This window comes from Oryctolagus cuniculus, chromosome 11, assembly GCF_964237555.1.
Source record: "Oryctolagus cuniculus chromosome 11, mOryCun1.1, whole genome shotgun sequence".
In the NCBI taxonomy this organism is placed as follows: Eukaryota; Metazoa; Chordata; class Mammalia; order Lagomorpha; family Leporidae; genus Oryctolagus; species Oryctolagus cuniculus.
Genome location: NC_091442.1, coordinates 21,978,478 through 22,002,724, shown reverse-complemented (window position 1 = coordinate 22,002,724; position 24,247 = coordinate 21,978,478). Strand labels below are relative to the sequence as shown.

The window sequence follows — 24,247 nt, the reverse complement described above, 5'->3', positions numbered from 1 at the left end:
CCGGCGCCGCCGCGGCCCGCGCTGTGTGACCTTGTTCCCGCAGCGCCCTCTCTGGGCTGCCGGCAGCCGATTTCCAAGCGCTCTTCCGGCCCACGGCCGCGCGTCGCCAGCCGCGGAGACCCCGGGCTGCGGGGGCGTGCGTGGGGGGCGGGGCGCCAGGAACGACGCGGGCCCCCGCCCCTCCCCCCAGCCCGAGCCGGCGGTCCGATCCGCGCCTGGTTTTGGGCGCAGCCGCGCGGCCCCCTCCCCCGCGCGCATCTCCCCGCCCCCCGCCCCCTCCCCGCCGCTCTCGGGGAGCCGGGGCCGCGCGGCTCCTCCTCCCGCAGCCGCATCTGGGGCGCCGCGCCGGCCGGAGAGAGGCATGGGGCGCCCGCGGGCCGGGGCCGGGGCCGGGGCCGGGGCCTAGGCGGGCGGACCTGCGAACGGACGCGAGCGGCGGCGGCGGTGCAGCGGCCGAGCGGGCCGGAGGCGGCCGAGGCGCCAGGCGCAGGTGAGGGCGCGGGGGTGGCGCGCGTGGCCCAGACCCCCAGCAGGACACCCCGATCCGGGTCTCCTCCCCCGCACACCTCCCTCAACCCGGGGCTGCCGCTGGCGCAGAAGAGCCCCCTCCCCCTGCCAGTTCTGCCTCCCGAGCCCCCAGTTCGAGGTGGTGGCTGTGCGGCTGGGAGCGCCCCTTCCACAGCTCCCGGGACCCTCACGCCGGGGCGGCGGCGGCGCTGGGGCCCGTGATACCCTGCCCCGGGCAGGACCCCCTTCCCGGCTCTTCAGCCGCTGGACCCGCCGGTGGCGACGGGCTGCGGACGCTGGGAAGCCCCCTCCTCGGGCCCGCCCCTCACGCTGCAGGCCGGCCTGGGGTCCTGGCAGACCCCTTCCCTGCCTGGCCAGCCCGGGAGCCGGGGCAGCCCCGCATCCCCTCGGCTGCCGCGGATCCCGCCTCGGCCGCCTGTGAGCCCGCCCCGGCCCGCTTCCCCTACCGAGCCCGGGCCCGGACCTGGCATCTGGGGAGGGGGCGGGGGCGGCCCTCCCCCGGCGCGCGGCACGCGCCCCCTCCTTGTGTGTGTGGCGGGGAGGGGCCGGGCTGACCCGGGCACCTGGCGGGGGGGGGGCTCTCACATGGTCACGGGAGGCCCCCACGTGCGGCGCCCGGTTCTGAGCGGATGGCGGGGGAGCCAGGTGGCTGCGGAGCCAGCTGCGTCCAGATGTGCCGGCCCTGCAGGGAGGGGACTTGTGCTACCTGGTCCTGGGATGGCCCCTTCCCTGTGCCGCTCCACCGGGCTCGCCGGCTCGCCTTCTTCCTCCCCGGAGCGGAGCGGGCCGCCGGAGATGGTTGCTGTTGTGGGGAAAATGAAATGGGGGAGGGGGTGTGGGTTGGCGAAGGCCAGTTGTGTGTGTGTGTGTGTGTGTGTGTGTGTGTGCTGGGGGGCGGAGCAGGTGCCCCGAAAAAGGACTGCTCTGAGAAAGCAGAGCTCGGAGCTCTGGTCGTGCTGATGAGGGGCCGGGGGCACCCCCACCTGCCTGGAAGTGGAAATGACGGCAGAGGAGGGGGCTGCAGCCCCCAGCTCAGCCCTTAGGGGTGCGTGCCGGGGAGGGGCTGTGTTTGCTGCCTGCAGGAGGTGGTGAGGGGTTGACCAGGACCACCTCAGAGATGGTGTTGGAGCCCAGGTGCTGCCCCTCCTGGGGTGGCCACTTCTCCCTTCCCCTGGCTGCCTGGTCCCAGGGTGGCTGGAGGGGCCCAGCAGGCTCCTGTGGGAGCAGCAGGGCTGGGTGGGGCCGAGCTGGTGCCCGGGCCCCGCAGTGGCTGGAGTGTCGGGAGTCACTGGCAGGCCCAGAGCCGGTTCCCGGCCGTCAGCGGCAGGCTCCGAGAGTGCTCCCAGCAGCTCCTGGAGACGCTGGCGGTGCACGTGGGCAGGCGTGTGTGCGTGTGCCTGCGCTGGGGCAGGGCCTGGCCAGGGCTCCTGGGCCTTCCAGGAGCTGAGAAGGGGCCGCCTAGCTTCCGGCAGGTGCCTGTGTGTGGCACCCACCGCGCCTCCCTCGCTCATCCATCAGGGCCGGGCCAGGCCTGTGCGGGTGCCCGGTTTGGGTGCTCAGCCTCTGGGAGCCCGTGTTCTGCTGGGTGCTGGGGATGTCGGGCAGGGCCCAGGCTGGAGAGCAAGTGTGGGTAGACAGGGCCAGGGCTGGAGTGTGGGGCCCCGGGCGGGCAGCGGGCTGAGCGAGCTGGGCAGCAGGTCTGAGGACAGGGCTGCCGGGCAGCCAGCCGGTGGTTTAGAAGGAAGGCGGTTTGGGGAAAACGTGTGCCCAGGAGCCCTGAGGGGACGCGGTGACAGCTGGGAGCGTCAGGGGTGCCCGCTGGCATCCTGTTGGGTTCTCAGCTTCATGGTGCTGACAGGCTCCGGGAACAGAGGCCGGGGCCCTTTATGTGACACAGAGCACGTGGGCCCTACCCTCCTGCACATCTGTGAGTGATTGATAGAGTCATTCATTTGTTCAAAAAAGCACTAAGAAAAACATGAGCCTTCTCGCACTCTGCACTGAGCACTGCCGTGCAGATGTCTGAAATGGGAGTAAATGCGGTCCCGGAGGAAAGCGCATCGTTGGTGCTCAGTTAGTGCCCTCAGCCCCACTCCCCACCCCCCCCCAGCTGCCGGCCCCAGCCCTCCCACTTTGGCCCTGGTCCCCTGGCCTGCTTTCAGTTCCAGAACCACCCCATTCCCTCTGTCCTCAGGGTCCTCACACGCGCTGCCTGCCGCTGCTGCCTGAACGTCCCACCCCCCCACCCCCGTCGGCCTCTCTGGGCCCTGGTCTCAAAGGCTACTGCCTTGACACCCAGGCCAGGTGACGCCCGTCACCACCCTCCCAGCTCCTAGTGCTGAGGCTCGGTGGATGTGGGAGGGGCCGGGCCCTGGTGCTTGGTTCTGGGCTCACTGTGGTCCTCGGTCCATTTCCTTTGGCTAAGTGGATGCACAGGCCCATTGGGGCCCATTCTGAGAGGGGGGTGGCAGTGGGGCCTGGTGGGGGCCTTGGCTGGGCCCAGCAGCTCCATCTGCAAACTCATAGTCGTTGGCTGGTATCAGTGGGTCCTGGAGGCCCTGTAGGTGGGCGAGGGCTGTGCCTGGGCAGACCCTGTGTCTCTGCCATCAGTTTGCCTGTTGGTCCCCTCCTGCATTCCCAGGGTCACCAGCTTGCTCCCCTCCATGTCCTCATCCTCCGTTCCTTCTTGGGGCTGTTTGTGCTTCCTGGTCCATTCAGGGTCCGGCTTGGAGACACAGAGCTGTGGGCCCGCTCTGTAAGCTACCATCAGCTCACCAGGCACTGCCTGGTGCCGCAGGTGCTTCCCCGGGTGCATCTGGGGCGGGCAGTGGGGTGGGCACTGCTGGGTAAAGGCCTTGGGGGCTGGGGAGTGTTGGTTTAGGAGGAAGTGGTCCTCCGTGGGCCATGGGGAGGCTGGCCCCGGAGGGGGCGGTATGCAGTCATGGGGGCATCCACTCGGTGCCAGGAGCCCCGCGCTGAGTTGCTGTGTGGCCTCTCTGGGCCCCATCCCCTGTCCCCTCCCTGGGCTCCCTCGATACGATGAAGGCCTGGATGTGGTGATCTCAGAGGGACTTCCGCTGTGGATGGCCAAAGCCCTTTTGGGCCGTGTGGTGGGGAGAGGCCGCCAGGAGGCGGGACGTTCTGTGTGTCACCCCAGACCGGGCCTGGGCCACTTCGTCGGGCTGTATGGGAGGCATTGAGACTCCAGACTCTGGCTTTCCTTTGTTGTGGCCCTCGGGCAAGGGGGTGGCCCCTTCTGGTCCTCCACTCTCTCTACCGGGAGGACTCCGGGCGAGAGCCCCAGGCCAGGCTGGAAGCCTTAGGGTGCACCCAGCCCACTGCCATCTGCAGGGCGAAGCCTCACGTCTGTGGCCACTCCGGGAGCAGGGGTGGGAAGGGACGTGGCTCCATTTGGCGGGTGAGGAAGCTGAGTCTGGGAGAGGTCGGGCGGCCTGCTGGTCGCCGGGGCTCCTACTTGTGGCGGGCACCTTGCTGCCAGGGCCCAGGAGCCGCCCGAGCCTTCCGCGCCGGGTTTCGCAACGCCGCCGCCTCCTCCCCGCGGAGCTGTCTGACGTGGCCTTTTCAAAACCCCAAAATGAATGGAAGCACATTTTGTTTGGAGCATTTTGCTACACCCCTCACCAGGGCTGGTCGCAAAACCAGGCTTGGGGATCCCTGCTGATGTTGGTGACGACGGTGGTGGTGACAGTCGCGTCGTCGGCTGCCATGTTTTCATGTTCATTGCACGAAGTGTCCTTGGCCGTGGCCCAGGCCCAGCACTGTCCTGGGCTTCCCGTGTACCCCAGGCGTCTCGCCTCTGTCTTCCTGTTCGCACCCTGGTAGTGTTATTGTCCTCATATCTCAGATGGGGACTGTGGGGCACAGAGGGCTTGAAGACACTGTCTGAGGCCGCACAGCAGGGGAAGTGGTGGCATCAGGGTTTGGGTCCGGGCTGAGCCCTGTGTCCTAAGGATTCTGAGGTTCCCATTTGGTCGCCAGCCGGTGATGGGTAGGAGTGGGGGTGGGCACCGGGCCTGTGGGATCAGTGCGGCAGCCCCAGCTCCTTGCTCTGGGAGTCCTGGGCAGAGGGCAATGCAGAAGCACCCCTGATTTCTGGGGCTGCTGTGGGTGGCCGCACCTCCCGCCTGCCCAGGCCCTGTCTGTGCTGTGAGGCTCCTGGTCACAGGGACAGGGGTGGTCTCTGCGGCTCCTCGCAGGCTTCCCGGGGGCCTGGCCAGGTCATGTGGGGCAGTGGCTGAGGGACAAGGACTTTGAGTGAAGGGGTAGCCCCTCCTCGACGCCCGCCCGCAGCACAGTCACAGGCTGCCAGCACCCCAGAGAGCCGCAGCATGAGTGCCGCATTGTGGTCCTTGTCCCGCAGCCTTGGGGCCGGGGCCACACGCGCGGCCAAAGGGGCGTCTGGCCCAGCAGCGGTCATCCTCAGAAAGCGTGTGGTGTGGGCGGGTTGTGTCTCCGAGGGTACAGAGAAGGCAGGCTTCCCGGTACGTGGAGCGGACTTGCCGGGCGCCTGCCATGCACCTGGCCCTGTGCTGGACCCCACGACACGGCACCCTGGCGAGGCACTGGGAGGGTGCCGGGGCCAGGCATGGGCCCTGGGCCTTGGGTCCAGTGACAGCGCTGGGTACTTGGGGTGTGGTGGGCTGAGCGTAGCGAGCTGGGTGCTGCCGTGTGTCCCTGACCGAGTTCCTCCACCCCTCTGGGCCTCACCGCCTCCACCTCTTGGTTGGGGGTGGAGGTGGGGTTTGGCCTCTGTTTCTCCAGCGGTGAACTGGTTCCGTCTGGGAGATGTGAGTGAGCCCCTGCTGTCCTCACCCTGACCCGTGACCCGGGAACCTCTGCGGTCACCCACTCGAGATGCAGCCCTGCCCCCTGGGCCCCGGAGCACAGCTGGGAACTGGGCCAAGGTGTGCTAAAGATGGGAGCAGATTCCTCTGCAGCTTCTCTGCCCTCCGTCCACTTCCGGGTGCCCTGGCCTTCCTGCGGGCCTCCTGTGAACAGCCTGCCCCCCGTGGGCTGTGGCGTTCGGCAGCTTTTCGGGGCTGCTCTGGGGGTCACCTGCCCCTGGCGGGTGCTCCTGACTGGCCTCTGCTTGCTGCCTGGGGGAAGAGGCTGGAGCTGGAGACGGGTGGGAGGGAGCCTGGGGTCAGGCAGCGAGCTGCTGAGGACACGCCCGCTGCGCGGTGGGGACACTGAGGCTGCGCAGTGGGGGTGGCGGCGCTGTGTGTGTGACTCAGGCACCCGGGCGGCAGGCAGGCAAGCCCCAGGCTGGCCAGGACACGGAGCCTCCCTGCGCTGCCCAGGGTCTCAAGCGGGAGCTGCCATGAGTTTGCCGAGTCTCCTGGCCGCCCGCAGCGCCCGTCCGCAGCCGAGGTGTGGTGGCAGGCGAGCAGGTGTCGGCATCGGCGCCTCCTCCAGGGACCGCCACCTCCGAAGTGTGAGGGATTCCCGGAGGGCTGGGCCCGTGAAGCCTTCCAGGGACAGCCCGGGTGGAGGCAGAGGCTGTGCGGCCTGCACAGCCTGGGGCCTGCTGGCGCCCCTGCCCTGGGCTCCTCCAACCCTCCTGCATCTTCGAGAGCACAGGTGCCCTTGTGCGGCCAGCCGGCGTGGGGAGCACATGCGCATGTGTGTGTGCGTGGCTTGTGGGATGTGTGTGGCACGTGGGATGTGTGTGCGTGGCTTGTGGGATGTGTGTGGCACATGGGGTGTGTGTGTGTGCATATGTGGCATGTGGGATATGTGTGTATATGTAGCATGTGGTGTTCTGTATATGTGGGCTGTGTGTGGGGCATGTGGTATGTGTGTATGTGTGTGTGGTGTGTGTGTGGCACATACTGTATCTGAGTGTGGCACATGGTATATCTGTGTGTATATGTGGCATGAGTGTGTGTGTATGTGGCACGTGGCGTGTCTGTAGCATGTGGTGTGTGTGACACATGGCATGTCCGTGTGTGTACATAGCATGTGGTGTGTGTGTATGTGGCATGTCTCTGTGTGTATACGTAGCATGTGGTGTATGTGTGTATGTGGTATGTGGCGTGTCCGTGTGTGTACATAGCATGTGGTGTATGTGTGTGTATGGCATGTGGCATGTCTCTCTGTGTATATGTAGCATGTGGTGTATGTGTGTATGTGGTATGTGGCGTGTCCATGTGTGTATATGTAGCATGTGGTGTATGTGTGTATATGTGGCACGTGGGGTGTCCCTGTGTCCGTGTGTGTGTGTGTGTGTGTGTGTGAGCTGAGTTTGACGTCGGCCCCTTCAGGCCAGTTGTCCTGTGTGTTGCTGGATCCTGCCAGCCCCGGGACACAGCTGATGTAGCCGTTAGTACCCCGCTGAACTTAACGGTCCCCACCTCCCTTTCTTCTCCCAAGTATTCATTCGGCAGACGCATATGAAGCGCCTGCTGTGTGCCCAGAGCAGGTGCTGTTGCCAGGTGCCCTCCCGTGGAGGCCTACAGCTGTTACATAACCTCCCCAGGGCCTGTGGACACCCCCGGGACAGGCCTGCTCCCCGCAGAGCTGCCAGGGGGCCCTGTCTGGTCTGAGGGCTAGGGAGGGCTGGCCTGAAGATGAGAAGGAGACGACTGGGTGGAACAGCTGGTGCAGAGGCCCTGGGCTGGGCGTACCATGGCAGGCCGAGGGTCTGGCGCATGGAGAGGGCAAGGAGGCTCTTGGTATGAGGAGGAGTCGGGCCAGGGCCTGTGGGCTCCCTGGGCTGCAGGTGCACTGCTGACCCACGAGGGAACGTTCTGGGCTGAAGCAGCCTGCCCCCTCAGGACCGGTTCCTTGGCTGGGTGTGGATTGGGTGCCAGAGGGGCTCCTGGGTGCTCTGTCCCAGCCCTGGCTGTCACTGGATCCAACCCAAGATGTTTGCACTACTTTGCTGTTGGGGTGCCTGCGTGGGTGCCTCCCCCTGAAAGAGGCTAGGGAGCCCCAGAAGGCTCCAGAGCAGGGCGGACCCACAGTGCTCCTCTGGCCGGCTGCTCCCCAGGGCTTCCCGGCACTGGCACCGAGTGTTGGCTGCCTGCCTGCCTGCGAGGCCAAGGCCAGAGCCGAGTGGCCTCTGTCGACCCAGTCTGTCACCTTTCTCTGCTGACGCCAGCCAGGGCAGGGGCAGTGTGGGCAGGGGTCGCCGTGGCCCCCAGCAGCCCCAGCCTTCCAGGAACTGTGCCAGGGGCTGGGTTTGATAAATGCGGAGGCCTTTCCTGGAGGCCTGCAGGCGTCTGCTCTGGTGTGGAGCCTGGGGGTGGGGCTCCGGTGGCAGCAGAGCGGAAGTTGGGCCCCTCCCTCCTTTATGTCCCTGTCTCAAGCATCTTTTGGCTGCAGGCGTGGTGGCCTCTAGCTGAGAAGGCTGCCAGCCTCCTACCTGATCTCTGCTCAGATGCCCTCTGCCCAGGCGGTGGGTGGAGAAGCCACACATGGCTGCCTGCAGCCCTGAGCCCTGAGTGAGGCCGGCCGTGCCCTGGGTGCCTCGGCAGCCCCTCCATGCGGCTCCACGAGCGGCTGCAGGTTCACAGAGCTCTCCTATCCTCCCGCCTCCCAGCCCTTGCTTTGTCCGTCCCTTGGCCTGGAGGATCCCTCCCTGAACTCTTGGCGTGGCTCGGACCTTGGCTTTCTGGAGCCCTGCCCTCTCCCCCTACAGGGCAGGAGCCAGCCTTATGCCCGCAGTGCCCGCCTGGGGCCTGGCACACAGCGGGGCACAGCTCAGGAGCGGCGTCTGAGCACTGTGGAGCCTGGTGGTCCAAGCAGGGCAGAGCCGGGCAGAGAGGTGAACGGGCAGCCGCCCAGGTCCAGTGGGGCTGCCCGTGAGAGGCCGGCCTGTGCCCCTTCCACAGGCTCTGGGCTCCCTGCAACAGAGGGGCAGGGCTGCAAAGCAGGCACCTCAGCCAGCAGCCCAGGCGGGCGTGTGTCCCTGAAGCCCCCACTCCTCTCCTGCCCCAGCCCTGAGTAGGCGCCTTCTCCGGCAGCCACTTCCTCACTGGAGCTTGGCCCTGGGGTGCCTGAGGCCCAGTGCATGGGCGACAGTGGGTGGGTTATCCCCTCCCTGCCCCTGCCCCCAAGGCTCTTTCCAGCTTTGAAAAGCCCAGCAGTTTGGAAAACCCACCCCCAGGGAGGGAACGCATGCGTTCTTTAAGCCAGAGGTGACCCAGGCCTGGGGGGCATGCTGGGAGAGTGGCACCCAGCCGGGGGTGGGGGGCGCAGAGAGGCCTGGGCTTGGTGCTGGCGCACAGTGGCTGTGTGCCCAGGCTTCTCTCCAGGTCTGTCGTGAGGAGGGGCCTCATGGGGGCGGCTCAGGCCGACAGGGCAGCTCCTCGGGACAGATCGGGGGTCCTAGAGGGAGGAGCCCCTGTTCCAGGCTCTTGCCACCTTCACTTCTGCCCGCCTGAAGGCTCAGCTTTGAGTTCTCTGTGGCTGTAGAGCAGATGGCCACCAAAGTCAGTGGCATCCCTCATCGTCAGCCCAGATTCTGTGTCCCACACGGTCCACACCCGGGAGCACCCTGGGGGGAGGCGGCTCAGGCTCAGCACAGTCGGGTGAAACAGATCGCTGCAGGTGGGGTCCGAGCCTGGCATCAGCTGTCTCCCCACGACGCCCAGGTCACCGGGGCAGGCTGGACATGGGCCTTGTGGGAGGAGAGACAGGTGCAGAGAGTGTGGCACTCTGAGGAGCACCCAGCCGGCAGCTGGTGCAGCTGGGATTCGAACCCAGACCTTTGGTCCTGGGAGCTGAGGCTTGTAACCAGCACAGTGCCCTGCCTGGGGCAGGAAGGGTCCCTGCTGGGGGCATTCACAGCGGGGTGCTTTTGTCCAGCCTCGGTGACTGGCAGGCTTCCGGCTGACGCTCTGTGATCAGCAGAGCAGAACTGAGCGGAAAGGCAGCGTCTGCCTGGGTCAGGAGGGCCGCGGGCTGGGCTGCCTCGGGTGACCCCCCCAGGCTTGTGCCCCCACGGGGAGGAGTGAGCTGACTGTATCTCAAGACGATTACAGACGCGTTCTCAGCCTGGGTCTTCCCCCCTCCCCGTCCCCAGGGGGACGCTCATTGCAAGGGTGCGGTCCTCGGTGTCCAAGTCGCTAGACCAGAGCCAGGCATGGAGCTGGGAAATGGCCGCGGGGGAACGGGGCCGAGGGCTGGGCCGCTGCATGCGCAGTGCCGATGCGCAGAGGGACACTGCTCATCGCCGTGTCACAGGTGGGAGAGTGGGAGACAGAGGCCCGGAGCCAACCTGCCGAGGGCCTGAGGCTGCAGTGGCTCCGGGCTCTCATTCCGGTGCTCTGTAGGATCCTCCAGAAAACTGCAAAAAAAAAAAAAAAAAAAAAAAATTCAGAGACAAACAGGACTTGGGACCCTGGACACCTGGGTTCTCCTCCCTGGCTGCCCCAGGCCTCTGTGTGAGCCTGCTGCACTTGCTTCCCTTTGCGCCTGCTTGGAGTCCCCGCCCCCTAGGTCCTCTTCTGTGTCCCCCTCCCCCATACTGGCCATGCCCCCTTCCAGAACCACCTCTGTGTCCCCTCCCCCAGGCCCCACCCTCCCGTCCCGCCCTGCTCTGCTGGCCTGGTTTGTGCGTGGCCCACATTTTCAGCAGCAGCTTTTGGGTGGGAGGCCAGGCAGCGGGAACCCTGCCTGCCGGAGCCCAGCCAGGCCCACCCCCACCCTCCGCCCAGGCGGGCCCCTCTGCCTGTGCGGGTGGCCTCGGGGCCGCTGGCCTGTGCTCTGGTCCTCCCCACTCCCTCCCTGCTCTCTCGCGTTGGGGAGCAGATATATTTAGACAAAGCGCTCTGTTCTGAGCAGATTTCGCATTGACTGTACTTGGCAGGGCTGGGGGAGGCAGGGCTGTGAGCAGCCACACCTGGCACCTGAGAGCCTGCCTCCCCGAGTCCCTGGGGGGCTGCCGGGGACCACCGGGTGCATCAGCACCGATCGGCCGGGGCCCAGCCGCCTCCAGGGGTCCTCTCCGCACCCCGAGGCCACAGGGCCGCCTCCAGGTCACGGCCACACTCAGTCATTTACTGCTTGCCTGTCCCCCACAGGCTCTGAACCCCTTGTCAACCTTCACAGCACCTGGTCCTTCATGTAGTGAATTGGCAAACGTGGGCTTGTGCTTGCTACAGGCCAGGCTCTGGCTGGATACTGGGGACATGGAGATGGCCCTCGGGGTGGCCATGCCAACCCCTGAGACAGGGCAGGAGGCACCAGGCTTTGGTGGTGGTCAGGGCAGATGGGGAGGGAGTGGTCCTGGGGGACCAGTGGCTTGAGTGGGAGACAGGAGCAGCGCGTGCAAAGGCCCGGAGCTGAGGGAAGCCCTGGCTGCCCATCAGGGAGTGTGGAGCGGTCAGGTGGACAGGAGCCAGGTCCTGCAGCACCTCCCGCCCAGGACTGGAGCCTTAGGCAGAGTTTGCAGCAGGGCCACGTCCCAGCATGGGGTGAACATGGCTGAGCTGGCCGGTTGTCGTCCTTGGTTCCACTCGCCGCCCGCCAGGCTGGCCCGGCCCCCCGGCAGATGCACCATGGCCAGCCTGGCCGGTGGGAATCAGAAATAGCTCACACGTGCTCAGCGCCTGGGGAAGCGGCTCCCCCGCCTCGGCGCAGCTCATCTGCGCCCCAGTCAAGGACGGCTCAGTGCTCACGAGCGGTGACCTTCTCCCTCCCGTTCAGTGTATTAATACAGCGCCCACGGGGCTGCAGCCGAGCCTGGGAGTGTGTGCGGGGAGGGGGCGGGAGGTGGCAGACGGGCCAGAAGGGAGAAGCTGAGGGCTTGGGCAGGGTACCCGCCCACCAGACAGACCCCGGGGTGCAGGGTTGAGTGTGGAAGTCCCCCTACCGCCACCGCCACCGCCACTGGCCACGTTTTGGTGTCGGTTGGTCTGCCTTGCTGGCTGGATGCAGTCATTTTATTCATTCCACAAATATTTGTTAAGCTCTGGGTGGGTGGAGGGGACGCGGCCACCTGCTGGCCCTTCGCAAACTCCAAAGCAGCTAAGCCCTGAGGCTCGTGGGGAAGGGTCATGGGGACTGTGCACCCAGGTGGGGAGGGCGCGGGGAGTTATAAGGGCTTCCTGGGGGAGGGGGCACTCAAGCTAAGGTCTGAGGGACCAGGAGTTACTCCAGCGAGGAGGAGCATCAAGTAGCATTCCCGGCAGGGGGCCCTGCCAGTGTGCAAGGGAGGTGTTCTCAGGGAAGAGGGTGAGGAGGGGGCAGGGGGTGGCCTCAGAAGGTGGCCAAGGGCTCTGGGGCTGTGGCCCGGTTTGGGAATTTGTGTAAGAAGCCCGGGTTGTGGCACCAGGAGGCCTGGATTCAGATCTGACTCCAACTTAGTTGTTGGCTGAGTTTAAGCAGTTCTGTGAGCTCTCTGTGCCTCGGTCTCCTCATCTGTGTAGTGGACTCAGTAACAGCCCCTGCCTGCGTGGGAGCGGTCACGCCGGACTTCGAAGCCAGGGTGTGTGTGCGTGCGTGTGTGTAGGTGACTTTGCACAGATGGGGTCGTGTCCGTGCTGCCGGCCTGCTCCTGTGACGGCGACCATCTTTCTGAGTCCGTGACAGCAGAGTTGTGACTGTGAGGTGGCCCCGGGCTAATCAGAGGTGTCAGAGCGCGTGTGACAGATACGTACATGAGTGTCACCCTCGTAACCGCCGCTCCGATTGGGAGACAGGGCCAGGACGGCACACCCCGGAGGCTGCCGCATGCCACCTGCAGCGAATTTCTCACCCACACCCAGGTGCACCCTGTGTGCTGCCTTCGAAAGCCGTGGCTGTGTTGGGTCTCCTTGGATCTTCACAGAAGTGGATCACACGGAAGGTTTCTTGGTGGCTGCTCGCTGCTGTTCCTTGCTTTGTCAGTGAGATCCATCACTGGTGTATGGATTAGTAACTCAGCCTTTCAAAAAAAAATTTACTTATCTGAAAGGGACAGAGAGAGGCTGCCCACTCACTGGTTTACGTTAACAGCCAGGATTGGACCAAGCTGAAGCCAGGAACCAGGAGCTGCAGGTTCTCCCCATGGGCGGCAGGAACCCCATTACCTGAGCGTCACTGCTGCCTCCCAGGGTCTGCATTAGCAGGAAGCTGGAGTCAGGAGCCAGAGTCAGTGAGGAACCCACAAGCGGGTAGATACTTAGGTTACTTCCAGTTTTTTATTCTATGCATAGTGCTGCTTTGCACTTTCTCTTTAAAAAGATTTATTATTAGTAGTATTAAAATAATACAAGCAATCAGGATTTAAGGCAGAGAGGGAGAGAGAGCACACAGGTGAACGCTTCCATCTGCTGCTTCATTCTCCAAATGGCTGCAAACCCCAGGACTTGGCCAGGCCAGAGCAGGAGCCTGGAATTCCTTCTGGGGCTTCCACGTGAGTACAGGGACCCAAGCACCTGGGCTGTCTTCTGCTGCTTTCCCAGGTGGATTAGCAGGGAGCTGGATCTGAAGTGGAGCAGTTGGGTCTCGAACCGGCATGCTGATATGGGATGCTGGCATTGAGAGCAGCGGCTTAACCCACTGGCCCACAACGCCAGCCCTAGAACTTTCTTGTGCGTGCCTTCTGGGAAGCCTGTGAAGTTATTTCCGTTGCATGGGTGCCCAGGGGCGGAGTTTCTGGGTCACAGCGGATGAGGGCGTTCAGTACCAGGTACCAGGGTGCGCCAGGACATTCCAGAGTTGGAAAGTGAGGTCATTTTGCATTGAGGTGTTTGAAGCCACGCATAGCTTTTTCATGGCATGCGTTTCCCATGCATTTGTTGGAGATCTGCTGTAGCCTTCCTAAGTGGCTGTCGCTGCTTCCGTTCCCACCAGCCCAGCGAGAGCGGCAGGCGTGCGGTCGTCTTGTAACCTCTGTGGAGAACTCGGCCGGCGGGCAGCCCGAGGGGTGCACGTGCAGGTCCTTGCCAGTGGTTTCATGATTTTAAAAGTTAGAAAACAAAGAAGTCAATAAAGTGAGACAGTTTAAAATAGCACAAGCCATCAAGCTGCCCTTCAGTGGGTGAGTGAATAGGCAGACTGGTAACCCATACCAGGGACGGTTATTCGGCGATTTAAGAAAACGAGCTGTTGAGGTGTGCCTTGGGGACCGCGCTTCGGATGCCGCCTGGGACGCCTGCTTCCATACCAGAGTGCCTGGGGTCCAGTCCCGCTCCACCTCCTCTCTGCTGGTGCGCACCCTGGGAGGCAGCAAGTGATGGCTCAAGTACTCGAGTTCCTGCCACTCACACTGGAGACCCGAACCGAGTCCCTGGCTCCTGGTTTTGGTTTGGCCCAGCCCTGGCTGTTGCAGGCATTTGGAGAGGGAACCAGCAGCTGGGAGATAGCTCGCTCGCTCCCTCGCTCGCTCTCTTTCTGCCTTTCAAAGATTTTGTTTCAAATGAGCTATCAAACTGCAAAAAGACGTGGCGGAGCCTTGAGTGCAATCACAGAGTGCAAGAAGCCAGTCTGAAAAGATTCCACACTGCCCGATTCTAGCTACGATATTTGGAGAGGCGGTAAAAGATCACTGGTCACCGGGGACGGGACTGGCGGGGGTGACGCTGTCTGTGTGGCGCCGTAAGCGAGGTGTCTGTGTTCCTTTATCAGAACCCACGGCTTGGACAGCACCAAGTGAACCCTCTTGTAAACCAGGGGCTCTGGTTCATTGCACTGTATCCAAGTCAGCTGATCTGTTGTAGCAAAAGTGCCACCCGCAGCAAGGTGTTAAGATGGGGGAGGGGCGGTGACTGTTGGGGGGAAGCCCAGAGGCTCTCTGGGAAACCCCTGTTCTCACTTTTTCCATAAACCTTAAGTGGCACTAAAAATCACCTAGTGATTTAGAAATAAGTAGAACTAAACTATAAAGAGGTAGGAACAATTAAAACGTAAAATAAATCATAAAATACAACATGATACAAGTACAAAAGTCAGTAGACGTGTGAGCTGGGGGGCAGGGATGTTGCTCTCCCCTGCAGGGCGGGGTCCACGCTCCAGAAGCCCCCTAGTGTCTCCCCTCACCGCCCTCCCTGCTTGCTGGTGTGACGGACGCATATCCCATCCCTTAAAAACTCCTTAAACCGGGCCCAAGGGCTCCCTGAGTGGGGGGCCGTTTAGGTCCTGGTGGGGGAACAGGGCCTCTGTGTCTGGGGAGAGCCCGGAGGGTCCTGGGCGCAGCAGCGCCGGCCAGGAACCACGTCCTCGTGCTGGGTTTGAGCGTGTCTCCAGGTCGCAGCGCGGCTGTCTGCAGGGACAGCATGAGGTGTGTTTGCGTCCCGCGCGTAAATGATTATGGATTCCGAATGAGTCGTCAGGTTTCCAGATGCACTGGAGAAGCTCTGAGTTCCGAGAGCCACTCGAGGCGCTCTGCATAATCTGTTTCTCCAGTGCAACTGGGACTTATTGTCCGTTTTTAAAAGCAGCTCTGATGGAGGTATGATTGACATGTAGTACATCACACGCGTTGAGAGTGTTCACATGGGCACGGATTGACAAACGCACACACCTGTGAAACCAGCCCCACCAGCAGGGGACCCGTGTGTCCCTCTGGGGAAAGCACCCTGCTCCTCCCCCCCTCCCCTGCGGCCGGCCGTACCCCTCACCTCCCCAGGGACTTTTGCTCCAGCGTCCACACAAACGGGACCGTACAATGGGAGCTCTCTGGCTTTGCCTCAGCGGAGTCTCTGGGGACCCCAGCGTGTCCTCTTCGCTGCTGTGTAGTACTCCATTGTGTGGAGCTGCACTGCCGACCGACCCGTTGACTTAGTGATTGCCATGAGGGTTCATTTCCGGTTTGAGATTACTGCAAATACAGCTGTGAGCATTTGCCGACAAGTTGTTGTATGGACATACAAGAGTACTTCCGGAAGTTCAGGGAAAATGGAATTAAAAGGCAAACTTACCTTGGCACAGAGATTTCTGAAGCCCCTGCGCTCTGTGTCCTGTGACGGGCATTTCTGGGACGTGTTTGAATCCTGCACGCTTTCGGTTCTCGGGTAAATACCGAGAAGAGGAATTCCTGGATGATACGGCAGGGGCGTGGTTAACGTTTTAGGAAACCACCAAACTTTTCCAGAGTGGCTGGACCGTGTTAATTGCCCTCCCTGAGGAGGAAGGGTCCAGTTCCCCCTCCTCCTCGCCAGCGCCCGGCGTGGTCTGGCTTCTGCTGGTAGCCGCCCCGGTGGTGTGCGCTCACCACGCTGCCAACTCTCAGTGCCTTGACGGCCAGTGATGCTGAGCGTCTCCACGCGCCTGTCCGCCGTCTGTGTACCTCCTTTGGTGAAGCAGCAGTTCAAGTCTCTGTGTTAAAATTGGGCTGTTGTCTTGTCACTGGGTTTTGAGGGCGTTTTCATGTTTCTGGGTACAATCCCGTGGCGAGCATGTAACTCGCTGGAGCCAGCGCATGGCGCAGCGCGTCCAGTCTCCCCTGCAATGGCGGCATCCCTCTGAGTGCCACTTCAAGCCCCGGCTGCCCTCTTGATCTTGCTGATGCACCGGGGAAGCAGTGGGGGGCGCCCCGAGTGCTGGCCCTGCTGCCCACGGGAGACCCAGAAGCAGCTCCTGGCTCCTGGCTTCAGCCTGGCTCAGCCCTGGCTTTGGCGGCCATTTGAGGAGTGAACCAGTGAACAGAAGATCTCTCTCTCTTTCTCTCTCTGTAACTCTGCCTTTCAGATAAGTAAATAAACCTTAAAAAAAATATGTAATTGCAGATGTCTCCTCTCAGCATGACTTGTCTGTTTCTTTGTGAGTAGCTTTCAAGGGGCAGATGTTTTTAATTCTGGTAAAGTCCAATTCATCAACTTTTCCGCTGCAGATTTGTGTCTGGGTGGTGTTGTAGCTCAGAAACCTTTGCCTAACCCAGGATTATAGAGGCGTCCTCTGTTTTCTTCTTAAGTTTTTTTAAGATTTTATTTATTTACTTGAGAGGTAGTTACAGACAGAGAGAGGGAGACAGAGTGACAGAGAGGTCTTCCATCTGCTGGTTCACTCCCCAAATGGCTACAATGGCCGGAGCTGCAGGAAGCTAGGAGCCAGGAGCTTCTTCTGGGTCTCTCACGTGGGTGCAGTCCTTGGGCCATCTTCTACTGCTTTCCCAGGCCACAGCAGAGAGCTGGATTGGAAGAGGAACAGCGGGACTTGAACTGGTGCCCGTTTGGGTGCCCGCACTGTGGGCGGAAGCTTAGCCTACTGCACCACAGTGCCAGCCCCTCTTAAGTTTTACAGCTTCCGGTTTTGTGTGCAGAGCTGTGGTCCATCTAGAGTTAACTGCTATGGATAGCATTTCACACGTTGCCTGTGAAGACCCATTCTTTCTGCCCCATTTTTTGAAAAAGCTCTCCTGACTCTATGACATTATTTTTGTTCCTTTATTAGAAATCAGTTGTGGGGCCGGCACTGTGATGAAACCTGTTAAGCCATCGACTGTGGTGCTGGTTCATGTCCCAGCTGCTCCACTTCCCATCAGCTCCCTGCTAATGCCTCTGGCCCCAGCCCACCCCTGGTCTGAGAAGGCAGCAAAAGATGGCCCACGTCCCTGAGCCCCTGCCACCCACGTGGGAGACCTGGATGAGGCTCCTGGCTCTTGGCTTTGGTCTGGCCCAGCCCTGGCCATTGCGGCCATTTAGCTAGTGAACCAGAGGATAGGAGATTCTCTCTCTCTCTCTCTCTCTCTCTCTCTCTCTCTCTCTCTCTCTAACTTCCTTTTCTCCCTGTAACTTCCCTTTCAAATGAAATAGATGAATCTTAAAGCAATTATCCTGGGGCTGATGTGGTGGTACAGCCGGTAAAGCTGCTGCCTGCAACACCAGCATATATGGGTGCTGGCTTGTGTCCTGGCTACTGCACTTCCGATCCAGCTCCCTGTTCATGGCCGGGGAAGGCAGTGGAGGATGGCCCAAGTGTTTGAGCCCCTGCGCCCGTGTGGGAGGCCTGGGTGATGTTCATCGTTCCTGGCTTTGGCCTGGTCCAGTGCTGCCTGTGGTAGGCATCTGGGGAGTGAACAGCGGATGGAAGATCCTCAATCTCACTCCCCCTCTGTCTCTCCTTCTCTCTCCAACTCTGACTTTCAAAATAAATAGATAAAGCTTTTTTTTTTTTTTAAATCAGTTATCCAAGAGCAGGTGGTTAGCTTCACGATTGAGATTATCTGCAACCCCTGTCAGAGTACCTGGGTTTGACTCCCGGCTCTGGCTCCTGATCCAGCTTCCGCAGTGGTGACGGCTCCAGCAGCTTGGCTCCTGCCCTGGGAGCCCTGGGAGCCCTGGGTCATGTTCCAGGCTCCCGGCTCAGCCCCCGCCACGCCCCAGCCCGCCCTGGGCTTCATAGGCATTTGAGGAGTGAACCGGCAGGTGGGGGTTCTCTCCTCCCCCTCCCTCTCTGGCTTTTTCCATGCGTATGTGGATCTCTTCCCACGCTCCCTCTCCTGTTCCGTCCGTCCGTCTGTCCATCCGTCTTAATAGCAGGCACTCCCACCTTGCTCTTCTTTTCCAAACTTACTTTGCTGCTCTAGATCCTTTTCTTTATATATTTTAGAATTTACCGATCTCCACCAAAATGCCTGTTGCAGTTTTGATTGGGATTGGTTTGAATATTTAGACCACTCTGGGGAGAATGAACATCTTCGCAGTACTGAGTCTTCTGACCCACGAGTATCACTCTCAATTAATTTATGTTGGCGTGTTTCTAAAAAAAAATGTATCTCAGCAGTATTTGAGTTTTCCAAGTTCAGGTTTTCCACACTTGTCATATCTCTTCATACGTCTTCAACCAAAGGTATTTTACAACTTTTAGTATGCGTCCATAGCTGGTGTGCAGAAAGGAGATTGATTTTTATATTGATCTTGTGTCCTTCAACCTTGATAAACTTAACTTGCTCATAATAGTGGCTTTTGCCGAGCGTGGCTTCCGTTGGGTTTTCTGTGGATAAGCATGTCTTCTGCAAACAGTTTTTGTGTCTTGTTGCTGGTCTTGGGGGCGCTCTTTCGCCGCGGAGTGTGGTGTGAGCTGTGGGCCTTGGTCGATGCTGTCAGCACGTTGAGGAAGCTCCCCTGTAGTCCTAGCCTCAGCCCTGTTTTCTTAAACTCAGGAATGGGAGCTGGGTGTGTCACACGCTTTCAGCGTGGCTTTTCCTTTCGTCTGCCTGGGTGATCAGTTCCATTCCCTGGTTTTCAGGGACCCCCCCATTCCTCAGGATGAACCCCATTTGGCCACCACCTAATTATTGTTTAATATATCGTCGGACGAGGTCTGCTCAAGTTTTCTTGAATTTGTGCTTTTATGCTCACGGAGGGCTGCAGTGTTTTGCATTGCGTGCTCTTTGTCTTGGGTTTTGCCAAGAGGGGCAGGAAGTATTTGCTTGTCTTTAGTTGTTTTTAACAAGAGCTGGTACGAGATCAGTATTTCTTCTTAGTGCTTGGTAGAATCACAAGTGAAGCCATGTAAACCATGCATTTTCTTTGTGGGGAAGTTTTTAATCTATAACTTAAGAAATGTAGGCCTACTGTATTTCACTTACCTTGGTCTTTGTGTTGTAATTGTAAAGGTTTGTTTATTTTGAAGGCAGAACACCAGACAGACAGAGACAGAGGGATGGATCATTCATCCAGTGGGTCACTGCCAGCTCTCCTAATGGCTGCAACAGCCGGGGCTGCACGAGACTGAAGCCAGGAGCCAGGAACGGCACTGGGGTCTCCCACGTGGGCCATCCTCTGCTGCCTTCCCAGGCACAATAGCAGGGAACTGGATCAGAAGTGGAGCAGCGAGGAGGTGAACTGGCACTCCGGTACGAGATGCCGGCATTGCAACCAGTGGCTTAATCCACTGTGCCACGACGCTGGCCCCAGCTTATGTAGCTCTTTTTGCATGGCCTTCGATGGTTCATAACTTTGAAGGAATTTGTCCATGTCATCTAAGTTCTTGATTTCATTAGCATAAGATTGTTCATGCTACTCCTTTATTCTCATCTTTAAAAGATAGCAGCTTTATTGAGAGATAATTTACATACCATAGAATTCACCTGTTTAGAAGGCAGACATCAGTGGTTTTAATTCCACCGTGCAGAGTTGTACAAACATCACCACCTGGATTTTATCCCAAAAGGATACCTGGTATCTGTCGGCAGCCCTTGCCTCTGTCCCCTTGCCCACGCCCTGCTCCCAGCCCCAGGATCACGTATCTGCTTTCCGTCTGCAGGTCTGTTTAGTCCATATAAATGGACTCCTTCCATGGCGGGCTTGGCCCCCTTAGCATCGTGTTCCCAGGGTCTGGCCAGGTTGTGGGTGTAACAGGGCTTCGTTCCTCTTGTATTGGCGCGTGGTGATCCACCGTGTGCCTCGCGTGGAGGTGTCATATTTCAGCTGTCCTTCCTCACCCCAGGACTTCGGGATTGTCTCTACCTTTTGGCTGTTACGAACAGCACTGCTGTGAACTTGGCGTACGTATTTTTGCGTGCACCTGTGTTTTCGTGGGTAGATGCCACGATCTTCAACTTCTTCAGCAATTGCTGGCTGCAGTTCATGTCTCCACGGTCATGTGGGGAGCCTCCGGTTTTTCCAGATCCTCACCAGCGTTTGTTACTCTCTGTCTTTTTCGTGACAGGCATCTTCATGGGCAGGCGGTGCACCCTTGGTTTTGATTGGCATTGCCTTGATGAGTGTGGTTTGAGCATTATCGACCATTTGTGTGTCATCTTTCAAAAGATGTTCACTCAGGTACTCAAATGCACACTTTTAAATTGAGTTACTCGTCATTTTATTTTTGAGTTGTGTCTCAGTCCATTTAGGCTGCCATACAGAATGCCTTCTATTGGGTAATTTAATAAATTTGTGTTTAAAAGGCAGCAGGAGGGAGGGACACACAGAGAGGGAGAGAGAGACAGAGACAGAGAGAGACCTGCCCTGTCCACTGGTTTATTCCCCAAATGCCCACAACAGCCAAGGCCAGGCCAAGGCAAAGCCAGGAGCCAGGAACTCCATCCAGGTGTCCCACCTGGGTGGCAGGAACCCATGTATTGAGCCATGCCCACTGGCTCCCAGGATGCACATTAGCAGGGAGCTGGAATCTGGAATGCGGCCAGCACTCAAGTCCAGGCTGTCCAGTAAGGACCGCGGGCTCCCAGTGCAGTGCCTTCAGCACCGTGCCCAGCAGCTGCCCCGGGCAGTTCATAAATAGCAGAACTGTTCATTGTCCACAGTTCTGGGGGACGGGAGCGGGGCCTGCAGACGCTGTCCAGTGAGGGCTTGGTCTGTGCTGCAGAGACGGTGCCCTCTTGTCAGTCATCAGCTGGCGGCGGGCGGGGCGGGGGGACAGGCTCCCTCAAGCCCCTTTGATGAACAAGTTAATCCCATCTGTGAGCTTGGGGCAGGGCCCTCTCCCAGGCCCTGCTGCTCAGTACCGTTGGCTGAGGGATGAGGCTCCACCGTGGAGTTTTGGCATTCAGACCATGTCGAATTAGAATTCTGTATGTAATTTGGGTGCAAGTCCCTTATCAGGTCTATGATTTACTGGTGATAATATTCTTAATAGTACAAACATTTTAAATTTTGATGAAGTCCAGTTTCTCTATCTTTTTTCCCCTTTGGTGTATGTTCTTTCCTTGTCACGTCTAAGAAAGAGTTGCCCAATTCAAGATCCTGAAGATTAGTTTCTATGTTTTCTTCTAAGAGCTTTATAGTTACATTTAGGATGTTGATCCAATTTGAGCTAATTTTGGTGCATGGTGAGTTAGGTGTCCAGTTTCAGTCTTTTGCAGGTGGGTAAGTTTTGCCCAAAATGTTTGTTGAAAAGACTGTTTTTCCCCGACTGAATGCCTCGCGTTACTTTTTGAAAAGCACTTGACCGTAAGCATGAGGTTTATTGCCTTGTCTTCCCAGGCTCCAGTTCTGTTCCGTTGATCCGTCCTTAGCTCCACACTGCCTTGATCTCTGTAGCTCTGCGGGGAATTGGAAGGCTCCCTGTCCTGGGCTGGTGTTGCAGTCTGGTGGGTTAAGCTTCCTCTGGCATTGCTGGGATCCCCTGTCTGCAGCAGACCAGGGTCAAGTTCCTGACTCCCGGCCCCAGCCCAGCCACTGGGGAGTGAAGCAGGTGAACCAGCAAACAGAAGAGTGCTCTCTCCTCTCTCTCTCTCTCTCTCTCTCTTTCTCTCTCTCTCTCTTTCTCTTTCTCTTTCTCTCTCTCTCTCTCTCTCTCTCTGCCTTTCTAATAAATCAGTAGATTGTGAAAAATCTTAATAAATCTTAAAATTAACCTTATTATCCTTTTAGCATTTGTAGAATCTTTAGTGATTTTACCTATTTCATTCCTTATGTTGATGATTTACATTTATCCCTGTCTCTTGCTTTTTTTTTTTTATCAGCTTGGCTAGCTATTTATCAATTTTATTGATCTTTTCAAAGAACTGGACTTTGGTGTCATGGATTTTAATTGCTTTTCTCTTTTATTGATTTCTGTTCTGATGTTTGTTATTTCCTTTCTCCTACTTAGGTTCATAATTTGTGTTTTCTTTCTAGTTTCAAAAAAGATGATTTTAATTATTTCAGAGAGAGCTCCCATTTACCTGTTCACTCTCCCAGTGCCCACGATAGCCAGGGCCCGAACTGGGAACCAGAAACGTGGCTGGGTCTCCCCCGTGGGCGGCAGGACTCGGGCTGTCTGTCAGGAGGCACGTTAGCAGGAAGCTGGGATCGGGACTCCCGGCTGCTCTGACACGGACGTGGCTGTCCCAACCAGCACCTTGACTGCTAAGCCCAGTGCCTGCCCCTAGTGTTTTTTTCTTTTCTTTTCTTTTTTTTTGGACAGGCAGAGTTAGAGAGTGAGAGAGAGCCCTTAGGTTTTTTGTTTGTTTGTTTGTTTGTTTTTTATAAAGGCGCGAGCTAAGGTAATTTATTGGAAAGTTTTAGTTTTCATTCACGAAGGCCCTTAGTACTATAAAGTTCCCTCTAAAAACCACTTTAGCAGCATTCCACAAACTTTGATGTGCTGTGTTTTCATTTTTGTTCAGTTCAGAGTACTTTCTAAGTTGTTTTTTAAAAAAAGAACTTTTTTTTAAAAAAAAAAGACTTATTTTTATTTATTTGAAAGAGTTACAGAGAGAGGTAGAGCCAGAGAGAGAGAGAGAGAGAGGTCTTCCATTCCACTGGTTCACTCCCCAAATGCCCGCAACGGCCAGAGCTGAGCTGATCCAAAGCCAGGAGCTTCTTCCAGGTCTCCCACATGGGTGCAGGGGCCCATGCACTTGGACCATCTTCTGCTTTCCCAGGCCATAGCAGAGAGCTGGATGGGAAGTGGAGCAGCCGGGTCTCGAACCGGCTCCCATATGGGATGCCGGCGAAGTTCCTTTGGCTGCCCACTTCGACCTCTGGGTTATTTAGAAGTATGTTATTCAGCTTCCAGACATTTGAGGATTTTCCAGGGCGCTTTCTGCTGAGGGTTTTGTTTCATTCCATTGTGATCATATAACGTATTTTGTATGACTTGAATATTTTAAAATGTATGACAACTCACTTCGTGGCCAGAGTGCGGTCTGTCTGGGGGGAGCCCCGCACAGGTGCCATGTCCCGGGTGGCTGGAGAGTGGCGTTGTGTAGCAGCCGTTGAGGGAGTCAGGTGTGAGGAGTATTCAGCTCTCCCGTGCTCTGTGTTCTGTTCCTTTGTTGTAGGGGTGCATGGAAGTCTCTGAGCCCACTGGGGGACCTGTTTCTCTTGGCACTGTTTGCTTCCTGTATTTCGAAACTTTGTTACTAAATGCATGAATATTCAACATTATTCTTCTTTACCAGCCTGTTTATCATGATGACATTATTTTCTTTACCCCTTGAAATATACTTTTTCTGATACTCATGTAGCCTCTAGGGTTTTTTTTTTCTCATTCATATTTCTTCCTTTATTTGAAAAGCAGATCGAAAGTGCAAGACAGACAGATAGGGAGACCTTGAGTCCACTGGTTCACTCCTTGTATGCCCGTAACTTCCCAGGCTGGGCCAGGCCAAAGTCAGGTACCTGGGACTCCATCAGAGTCTCCCACGTGTGTGGCAGGAACCCCGACTACCTGAGCCTTCGTCTGCTGCCTCCCAGGCATCCTGGCAGGAAGCTGGATAGGAAGAGGGGGAGCCGGGCCCAGAAGCAGCACTCCAGGGTGGGGTGCGGGCACTCCGAGTGGCGGCTCACCTGCTGCGTCACAGAGCTGCCCCCGCTTCTCTTACTCGTGTTGGCATCATCCGGTTTTCCATCCTTTTAGACTTGATCTGTCTGTCTATAATTGGAGAGCGTTTCTTCCGGACATCACGTTGTTGGGTCTTTTTTTTTAATCGAATCTGAAAATCCCTGCCTTTCAGTTGGGGCGTTGAGACCACGTGAGTTTAACGTGACTGCCGACGCGTGGGGGTTAAATCTTTGCTTCCTCTTTGTCCTGTCGACTCCCTGCCCCCGCTCGCCTGCTCTTCTGCCCTCTTCGCCCCTCCCTGCTCTCTGCTGTTGGTCGGTGGCCGTAGCTCTGTGTGACCAGCTCAGTGGTTGCCGCACGCTTTAGAATGCGTCTTTAACGTCGCACCGTCTGTGTCACCCCATACCCCACACAAGGAGGCTACAATGATGCCTTTCCACTTCCGTCCCGATCTCCTGCTGGCGCTCGGGTGTGTTGCACTCCCACGTCGGCGGGGAGCCCAGCGCTGCCTCTGCTGCACTTTGGGCTGCGTGGCCGGTTGTCCTGTAAAGATGTGCACATGACGAGAACACGCTCTCATGCTGACCCGCGTGGT

General features: G+C 58.6%; 1 protein-coding gene across 4 annotated transcripts in view; it reads left to right on the top strand.

Moving 5' to 3' along the window:
- Nucleotides 1-316: 316 nt before the first annotated feature.
- The window catches only part of DLGAP4 (DLG associated protein 4), a 172,548-nt gene continuing 148,617 nt past the window's right edge, over nucleotides 317-24,247 (top strand). The window contains exon 1 of one of the 4 annotated variants that reach the window (XM_070051881.1): nucleotides 317-490. The gene's annotated coding sequence lies outside the window, so the exon portion shown is untranslated. The remainder of the gene's footprint in view (nucleotides 491-24,247) is intronic. The other 3 variants (XM_051846129.2, XM_051846128.2, XM_051846130.2) reach the window with 3 other exon arrangements.